The sequence below is a fragment of the Rhipicephalus microplus genome, unplaced genomic scaffold (genome assembly GCF_043290135.1).
Source record: "Rhipicephalus microplus isolate Deutch F79 unplaced genomic scaffold, USDA_Rmic scaffold_19, whole genome shotgun sequence".
NCBI lineage: Eukaryota > Metazoa > Arthropoda > Arachnida > Ixodida > Ixodidae > Rhipicephalus > Rhipicephalus microplus.
The window spans coordinates 2,157,464-2,166,702 of record NW_027464592.1 but is presented as its reverse complement, the minus strand read 5'-3'; the positions used below and the strand labels follow the sequence as shown (position 1 = coordinate 2,166,702).

Sequence of the window (9,239 nt, the reverse complement as noted above, 5' to 3'; positions counted from 1 at the left end):
TAACCACAAGTTGCTTTAATGATTTTGTGTGCACTCTAAACTTTGTGTGTAATTCGCTTGGAGCCAAAGTTGTTATTTATGGATCTTTTCTTTTTCACGCGTAGTGAGTTTTGATCTCATCTATTACTTATCTGACCTACATCCGTGGAGAATAAAACGTTGGTGCTCTTTGCAAATACTACCCCCTGTTTATCAGGTACTTTTTCAAAAGTTTTTTAAACTGAAGGAAACGTCGCGAAAAAAAAACAAATTTTCGCCAACGAGGCACCCCCCTCGTGTCAATGATGTCGCCATGTTATCATGGCGTGACGGCCGACTACATTGCGCCTACACGCAGCCTTCTCTGACGAATGCATTCGCACTGTTGTTTCGCTCGTGTAAAAACATAAATAATTAGATCTATTTATTCAGTTACCCCCTAAAACAGAACGCTTGAAAGTGTTTAAAGGTGAGATAGAGTAATTAACAGACAGACAGACAGACAGACAGACGGACAGACGGACGGACGGACGGACGGACGGACGGACGGACGGACGGACGGAGAGACAGAGAGACAGAGAGACAGAGAGAGAGACAGACAGACAGACAGACAGACAGACAGACACGGAGAGACGGAGAGACGGACAGACAGACAAGTAATTGGCATCTTTATTTTCATGAAGCTTTTCTGCTTTTCTGGCTGTCGCCCCACCTGCAGTATTCTGGTCAACGTGCCCTAGCTCGTAATAAACAAGGGTAACAAAGCGGTCAACCATTGAGTGTTTCTAAAACAGACTATCCACCAGTTCTGCGGCAGCAATAAGCGTGGACCAGCCACTAAAGCCGTTGCGCTATGCATAACCACCCCACGAACAATTGACAGGTGTTCTGCCGTAGTTTTTACCCCTCAGCCACTTTTCCCACGAGGAGATCGGTTAGCCACCATAGTTTTAGCAAACTCTTCTATACCCCCTTCCCCCCCCTCTCCAGCCTACTGATGGCACAACGCTACCTTACGGGGAAATAGGTGTGTCTGGAACTGTTCTGTGCCAACTCTGTTCAACTGTTAGAGACCCGAGCGCGCACGCCAAATAGCTGAGGCCTTCAAGATACACTGCTTTCAAGAACACTGTGTATTACCATGCCTGCCTCACGATGATTTGTCAATGACCTGCCTGTTTCGAAGGATATCACAAGCGTGAAGACAATGTGAACAACAGCTCAAGTTCAATGAGAGTGACATGAAACAATGGACTTATACGCTAAGGCACTGCCGGTTCATTGTTAGAAATATGACTTCAGCCAACTTTGTCGAGCTGGCAAGCTCTGTCCGACGAAAGCTTTACCTGCAAAAGTTTGTTTTTGCGAAGCACTTGTCTCTATGTTCAACTTCTTAACAAAAATCAGACTTCGGCGTGGCTTTTCAGCGTTTTGGTTATCTACTACGCTCTACTCTTGCGTCAAAGTGGCATACAAACAGCGGTAACAGCGGCAGGCTTCGTCTGACTTCTGCTCGGCTTGTCACCTTTTGGTCTATTTGCTACGCGCTACACTTGCGTCATAGCGGCATACGAACAGCGGTAACAGCGGCTGGTATGGCTCGTATCTGGAGGTGGGCAGCAAAAGTACGAGCCTGCATTTTCTAACACTCGAGTAATCAATGAGAAGCAGTTATCGCCACCTGTCGCAGTCAGTCGAGAGACAACGGCCTGTGAATCAACGAACACCGCAGATGCAGTCAGAACAAAACAGCAAACTGCACCACACTTGACGCTCAACACAAAACACCCGCAGAGGATGATGATGACCTTTTTGTATCAGTCATGGTTGAGTTGCCGAATGATAGCTGAAGTATTCCAGCGCGTGCACCGTCGGCTGTTCCCTCGAGGGCAGAGCGCTTGTCCAGCTCACGAAACACTACGGCACTCGTTGCTACCGAACACTGGACTCAGTGGTCTTAAAGAATTATGCACAGTAATGTGTGTGCCTTGTTCGCGGCTTTAAGCCTTGAAGTCGATAGAATAAACACCTCTTCAGAAGCCCGATGGAAATGTGCGCTTCCACCACGAAATAATACTGTGACATAACGTGTTGTAATACGAAACCCGTGCACAAGACGCGTGTATTTGTAAAGCATAAAAGTTATTTTCCCTCGATTTTGAAGAAGAAAAAGGTATTTTCCCTGTATTTCCGAGCAGACGCGTGCCTGTCTGGCAAAACACCTGTTTGCCCTCGGTGTTTACGGAACCATGTTGCTTAGAATGATGTTACAGAAAATAGCTCCTTATGGTAGAAATAGAGGAATGCCACTAGTCTATTCAGGATCAGTGGTACAGTAATGGTAACGCGTTACGTTTGCGAAGAAAGGGCAGGGACAACCACGTTCGTTCTGTGAACCTTCCTTTACATTTAACTGGTGCGCACAAACATGCAACACATCGTGCAAAAGAGGGCGGAGGCCAACTTCGTATGGCACATGACTATGCTGAATCCTGTTTTCAGCATCACAGCCTAATGGCAAGGGAAAGTTGCGGAAATATCAGTGTTTATCTCTAGACTGAAGTAACGGCGTTATCCAGTCATACACTACAATGGCGGTAAAGATGCACAGGCCCGCCACCTATAAAAATTTCAATTTGACGGACACTTCATTTGCTTTTGCTTATCTCTTAGCTAAGTCACCATTCTGTTGAAGTAGATCCCTGAGTGAATTATAAGCTAAACATTTCTCTCCCACCACATGCACGCGAGCAGAGTTTGACATACAGCTTTTTATAATACTGTATAACAAGGGGTCGGAAAATGGTAGTTAGCGTGAGGAGGAAAAAAGAAGCAGGGTAGAACGAGTTTAAAGAGGTAGATAGGGAAAAAGAAAGAGAGAACAAATACAAAGAAAAAGATAAATGAAGATGTATGTGTTAATTAATTTTTACTGTGCTTAAACTGAGTATTTCGGACTTTATTTTCTAAGTAAATTTCAACATTACTTGCTCACTGTATAAACGCCAAATTACTGCCCCTTTCGAAGCAGATTCTTGTGCAAGAAATGGCTGGATACTTCTATTTGAATTTCTTAGGCACACTATATTAGGCACTCTAGCTGCAGTTTAACAATTCTGTGGTACAGTCATTCGTCGCTTGCTGTTAGATTGGTATAATACGCCTAGCTTGATGTGAGCTTTGAGCTGCTAACTTTATTGCGCTTCAATATTATCCGACAGTTTATCTTTACTTTAAAAAATTAGCCTCGTATCTGCGTGCTCCTCTGCAAATGTGGTCAAAAGATGACAGTGTTTGGCCGACGGCCGACCTTCTCTCGTGCATTGCGTCGTATTTTCATCGCAGCCTAAGAAACACCAGAGTCTTTAAAATAACGTATAGCTCGTTTGATAAATAAGGAAGAGAGGGAAGTCGATAGTTTTAACCTAGTCGAATCAGATAGCGTCAATCTCAACCTTTTCGGTGAACATCTTTCATTATTATGATTATCAGCCTGACTACGCGCACTGGAAAACGTTTACGCCTTAAGTTCCAAATAGAGCGAAACCACGCGCACGACATATTTTGATCTAGTTTGATATTTCACTATGTTTGCCCTGACGTCTCGTCATGGTTTTGCGCGTGGCTAATACTAACGTCATGTGAGTGCGGTAGGGCACTGTTCTCCTCGCGTCTCATTTCATTGGTGCTAGCGATTGTTTTCCGGAAGCCGGTTGAACTAGAGGACTATGTGAAATGCCTTAAAATCCGTACATGAATGATGGTGTTGAACTGCACCCGAAGGCTTAACTTATGATTAGATAGTGTACGCACATACCGGGAGAAAAGAAATAGGCAGTTATAGGTATTTAAAGGCTTTAATGTCTGAACAGTAGAAATACGCATAACAGAAACACAGAAAATGCCCCTGTAAACTTTATTTATGCTCATGTATTGAAAGGACGCAACAGGAACGCAAGTAAAAATTAGGCGTTTGCCTATATTTCCCTCTCTATTTGTGACAGCCCTGACGCAATTACCTGTTTACTGCCTCGAATAAATATAGGCCAAAATTTTGTACACAGTGAAGGCTTTTTTCTCTGCGTGCGCATTGCATTCCACATTATATAGTTATACATTACACGGCATCACACTTTTAAACTCAGTTCAACAAACTTGGTATTAGATCATTCCTGAAGATGTAATGAACGTGCCATCATTGGTGCATCTTCACAGCTTTGAAGCAATTGAGCCTAATTAATGCCCATAAATTGTTCACTGAAGCGCCGAAAAAGCCTCGTACCCGATAGCAAGAGTGTTAGTTGCCCAACCAGGGTACCGATGTGTGAAAGAGAGTGCGGTACATACTAAGAAATTAAATGAGTGTGTGTTGATCTCTTAAGTGAGTCCTGAGTAAAAACACATCTGATTCCTTGTAAATTCATGCGTTGACTATTATATGGGTCGCACCATTCTGTAAAGGAATTTAATTAAACTCGAAATCTGGTTCTAAACCATCTCTTTGTAGAATCGTATGCTTGGAAACTGCAGTCACACAAAATATTTTTGAAAGGGCATACCAACGCCCTTGAAAATTTGTGGAGCACAGGAAAACTGAACTGAGTTGTATGATTTCCTTGTAAATTTCCTCGTGTCTATAGAAGAAAGGCTTAGCCTGCTTAATGAAGTTTACATTATAAGGACAACTTAAAGTACAAATCCATTAATTAACCTCCGGTTTCACAAAAACAGGCACTTATTTTTATAAAATCTTCACGAACAGCTTTTCTAGCGTCAAGAACAGTGAAAAGCGAGCGAACAAATTAAGAACGCGAGACTCGGTGATCGAGATAGCCTGAAATAAAGGGCGGATAAAGTTTAATTTGCAAGGAAAGTGGTTGTTAGGAAAGAGTGCGAAACTTGTTTGATTTCTTTGGCGACAACGTCTGGAGGGAAGAATTCGATAATGGAATGTTTGCTAAGATCTAACTCCAGTCTCAACTCGAGAGGACAATCAAGCACGCACCTACAAGTAGCTGTTCTTTTGTTTATTGTGATATCGGAGAAGAGAAACGCCGCAGGACTCCTAGACTCAGTACTTAGACAAAGAGTGGTTGTAAGAAAACGAACTATAAGGAGACATCTCGTACTCAGTCAGTCTCGTTCTTGAAGTTAATTTTTCAAAAAGCTTACAAAGCGGGCGACAGCGGCGTCTGTGTGGGCACAGAGCCTCTTGAGTTACGTGGATGGCAGTTTGCATACCAATGCTACTAAACACCAGTAAAGTGGCCAGTGTTATTCTTTTCATTCGAGCATGTCATTCATTGCAGTGAAAAAATATAGATGGCAAGAAGCATCTGCCGTTATGAGCCTACAAAACCATTGGGGAACGTTCTGAAGAGACCGTCTTGAGGAGGCTGTTTCCCACGTGCCATTGCAAACGAATGTATTTGGTGAAGATGCCTTAGAGCCGAAGCCAAAGTATGCTTTCGATATGTTGCGATAATACAGCGGTTATTTTATATTTTCGGCATCTTAGTCCCTTTTTTTTTAGCTTCAAGTGCTTGATGCAAGTGGTCCTTCCTCTTACTGTTTGTTGAAACGCAATGTACAATTGGAGAGGAAACGTTTGCGATTAGGATCGCTCTCAGCAACTTGTCAGAGAGAATTAGCTCTCCGGGAAAAATGAAATAAATTTGAAAAACCTCACCACCACGCACAATTGTCAATCTTTACCTAATATTTATAATGCATTGCCTATTGTTATAATTATTAGTTAAAATGTGCATCTCTTATAAATATATTGCATCTCCATTGCTGAAAAAGTGAATGCACTCGCAGTAGCAGTGTCCAATGTGTAGCCTCCTTTGAACTGTGTTAATGGGTAATAGCTGAGAACAAGAAGGCTAAATTGAATGTAAACCGCAACAAAACGGCACAACAGCAAGGGAGATGAGCGCAGGCTTGATTATACAACTGACTTTACTGTACACCACCTCATTCCATGTCTGAGAAAACCAGACCATTCGAAATTTCGGCTTTTTAGCGCACATATTCTTACTTATAATCAAATATTGCGACATCTCCATATTATCAAGCGAATTCTCAGTCTGTCATCAGACCAAAATAAATTAAGAAAAAGACGTTTTTAAGGGCTGGTTTCCATTGTTTTACATAATCTTTATGAAGATGAGCTGACAATGACGCCAGCAAAGAGTATGTAAAGTTTGTTGTTGAGTTTTAGTTTATTGTATTTGTTGTGATATAAGTGGGGAGAGAGTACAGTGAAGTAAATGTCAATTTTGACCCCGTAGCAACCTGGGAGCTTGAGTTGCTTATGTCACAGGTTTTGTTTTTTCCGGCATCAGATTGCCTTTCGTTCGCTGTATTTTCCAAACATCTATACCTAAACTATAGAGAAATACTACCGAAACAAACATCTATACTTTCATTGGTCTCATTTTATGCAGGATTTTAAAATGTGAGCCAATTGAATGCAACGCATCAGAATAAAATTTTGCTATGGGTTCAAAACATAGATTGTGATGCTCCCTGCGGAATTATTGTTTAATGTCACTGAAAAAAAAAACACGAACACAAAGATGTGACATACACATGCGCTAACTTCAATGTGTATTTCGAAACGGGTATTCATAATGCCACGTTTCATTTCCCAAGCTTTTTTTATCGTCCCAAAACACCACACGATTCTCAACAATGTTGTACAGATCCTTGACCGGGCCACTTCCGGCATTCCATGACCTGTGAGTGCAGTAGGTGTACTGGAACAAGCCCGGGTTCCAGTTGAGGTAGGCGACGACAAAGAAGTGGCACACAGAGTCATAATCGATACAGAATACTCCGTTATCAAACATGGCAGCGTTGTGTGGGTCGTATCGCAAAGCCTGGGCTAGTGCTGGTGTACAACTGGTGGTGTCACGCTCAGAGAAGCGGCCCTTCCAGCGAAGGTGACTCCAGGGGTTTTTGAGCAGGAACAAACGCCGACCCTGCACTTGGCATACATCGAGCATTGCATAGGCATGTGAAGGTACCAAGCCTGACCGTTCTGCCTCGGCCTCACTCAGCTCCCCGGTGGCAAGGGTGACCAGCACATCACCACGTTGGTGTCGGTCGAGCAGTTTGTTGAATAATTCCTCTGCGTCGAAGGGTGTGTCTGCGCTTCCATGAAGACTGGCGCGTTCGGGGATCCGGCCAGTGATTGCATGTAGGTCGATATTAGAGTTTGAGCCAGGGAAGTCATAGCCACCTATGACCTTCATGTAGGCCTTCTCCAGCAGTGACACCAAAAACTCATTCTTGTTGTTCGAGTACGAGCACAGCATCTCCGAGCTCTTCTCTTGCCCATTGGCAAGTAATCATCGATGACAACCTTTCTTGGCACGCCATTTATGTTAAGCTTGACAGTGTATTTGCCACAAGGATTGTATACAGGTTGTCCCTGTCTGTTCTGGGGAAAGATTATGCTTGTAAATATTTTTTCTTGAACAGCTTTTCATAGAGACTACTCACAGACAAGGATGCCACAAATGAGCAGTCTGAAACAACAGTCTGGCGAATGCTGAAGCAGTCGACTACTTCGATGATCTTGGGATCGGACGACAACTCCTCGAGTCGTGCCCCGTAGCTGAAGGAGGCCCACTGCTTGGGCGACAGAGACAGCCTGCCGTCGGGATCGCAGAAGGGCAGCTTGAAGGCAAAGCGGTCCCGCTTGTCCGTCTCCAGGAAAGGAACGTACTCCCACCCATTGATCACTGATGTCTTCCTTAGGACCCCAATCTCATCACGTGTATAACCTTCGCTGCCGCTGATGAGTAGCTTGTTCCCGGCATCTCGCACGTGTTCTCCATCAGCTCCAGGAAAGCTCAAAAAAGATGACGTGGTAGATGCCTCTGAGCTGAACCTGGTGGTCAGTGAGGTGTCGGAGGCCTTGCTGCCACCAATGGGTCTGGCCCCTTCGAGCATAGGCGCTGACGGCGCAGGTCGAATGACCGTACTGCCACTGCCACATCTGCTGGCCAACTTGGCCTTTATGCTCTCCGCCCTTTCAAGTCCTTGAGATGCAATGCTGGTGAGCTTTTCGTGAAGGGCCTTGTCATCTGTAGCAGCTGTCGCCTGCAGGCAGAGCTCAACTGCCAGTGTGTAGAGCTCCAGGGCCTCCTGGTAGTTGTCAGCCTCATCCTCGTCCAATGCTTGTGACAGCAGGAACTTGGCCCTGTCCAGTTGGAGTTGCTACGTCACGGTGCCTCAGAGGTCCTTATCACCAACAGAGGAACGGCATTGACTGCCGACTTAACTCAAGCGATCTTGGCATACAGCCAAACAAACCACCGCCAGACGACAGCGTACCACCCACAGACCAACGGCCTCACCGAGTGGCTTAACAAGACGATCGCCGACATGCTGTCAATGTACGTCGATGTCGAACACAAGACGTGGGATGCCATTCTTCCGTATGTGACTTTCGCATACAACACGGCGGTGCAGGAGACGACGCAGATATCTTCATACAAATCGGTATACGGAAGGAGCCCGGCAACGACGCTCGATTCCATGTTACCCAACGTCACCGACGAAGAAAACCTCGATGTGAGCGAGTACCTTAAACGCGCCGAAGAAGTTTGACAACTTGCGCGTCTCCGTATCAAGAATCAACAGACGACCGACAGCCACCGTTACAACCTTCGACGACGCTTCGTGGAATACCAGCCTGGTGAACGTGTTTGGGTGTGGACGCCGATACGCCGACGTGGACTAAGTGAAAAGCTTCTTCGACGGTACTTCGGACCGTACAGGGTGGTTCGACGTCTCGGCCCACATGATTACGATGTTGTCCCCGACGGCAGCACTAACTCTCAACGACGCCGATCGCGACCTGAAGTCGTCCATGTCGCGCGCCTCAAGCTGTTTAATGCGCGTTAACAAACTGAAACAGTGTTTTTTGTATTATTGTTGTATTGTAATTTATTCATTGCACTTTTTTGCATTATGATTGTACCTTCATTTTTAGTTAAAGCATCGGGACGATGCCTTTTTTCAGAGGGGGCAATGCCACGTTCCATTTCCCAAGTTTTTGTTACCATCCCAAAACACCACACGATTCTAAGCGCAAACCGCGCCTGCAGTTTTCGAGAGAAGGTTCCGGACTGTAGTAGATCATTTCGATAAGATCACGCCCACTGTGCGAACGGTACAGATTGTTCTGGAACCTACACCACCGCCAGCAATAACGCTAGAACATTTGACGGCAAGAGTATAAATGC

The 9,239-nt window shown here is 44.8% G+C and overlaps 1 pseudogene; it reads right to left on the bottom strand.

Annotated features, from left to right (window-relative positions):
- Positions 1 to 6,584: 6,584 nt before the first annotated feature.
- LOC142785201 (calpain-7 pseudogene) lies at positions 6,585 to 8,980 on the bottom strand (annotated as a pseudogene).
- Between the last annotated feature and the right edge of the window lie 259 nt (positions 8,981 to 9,239).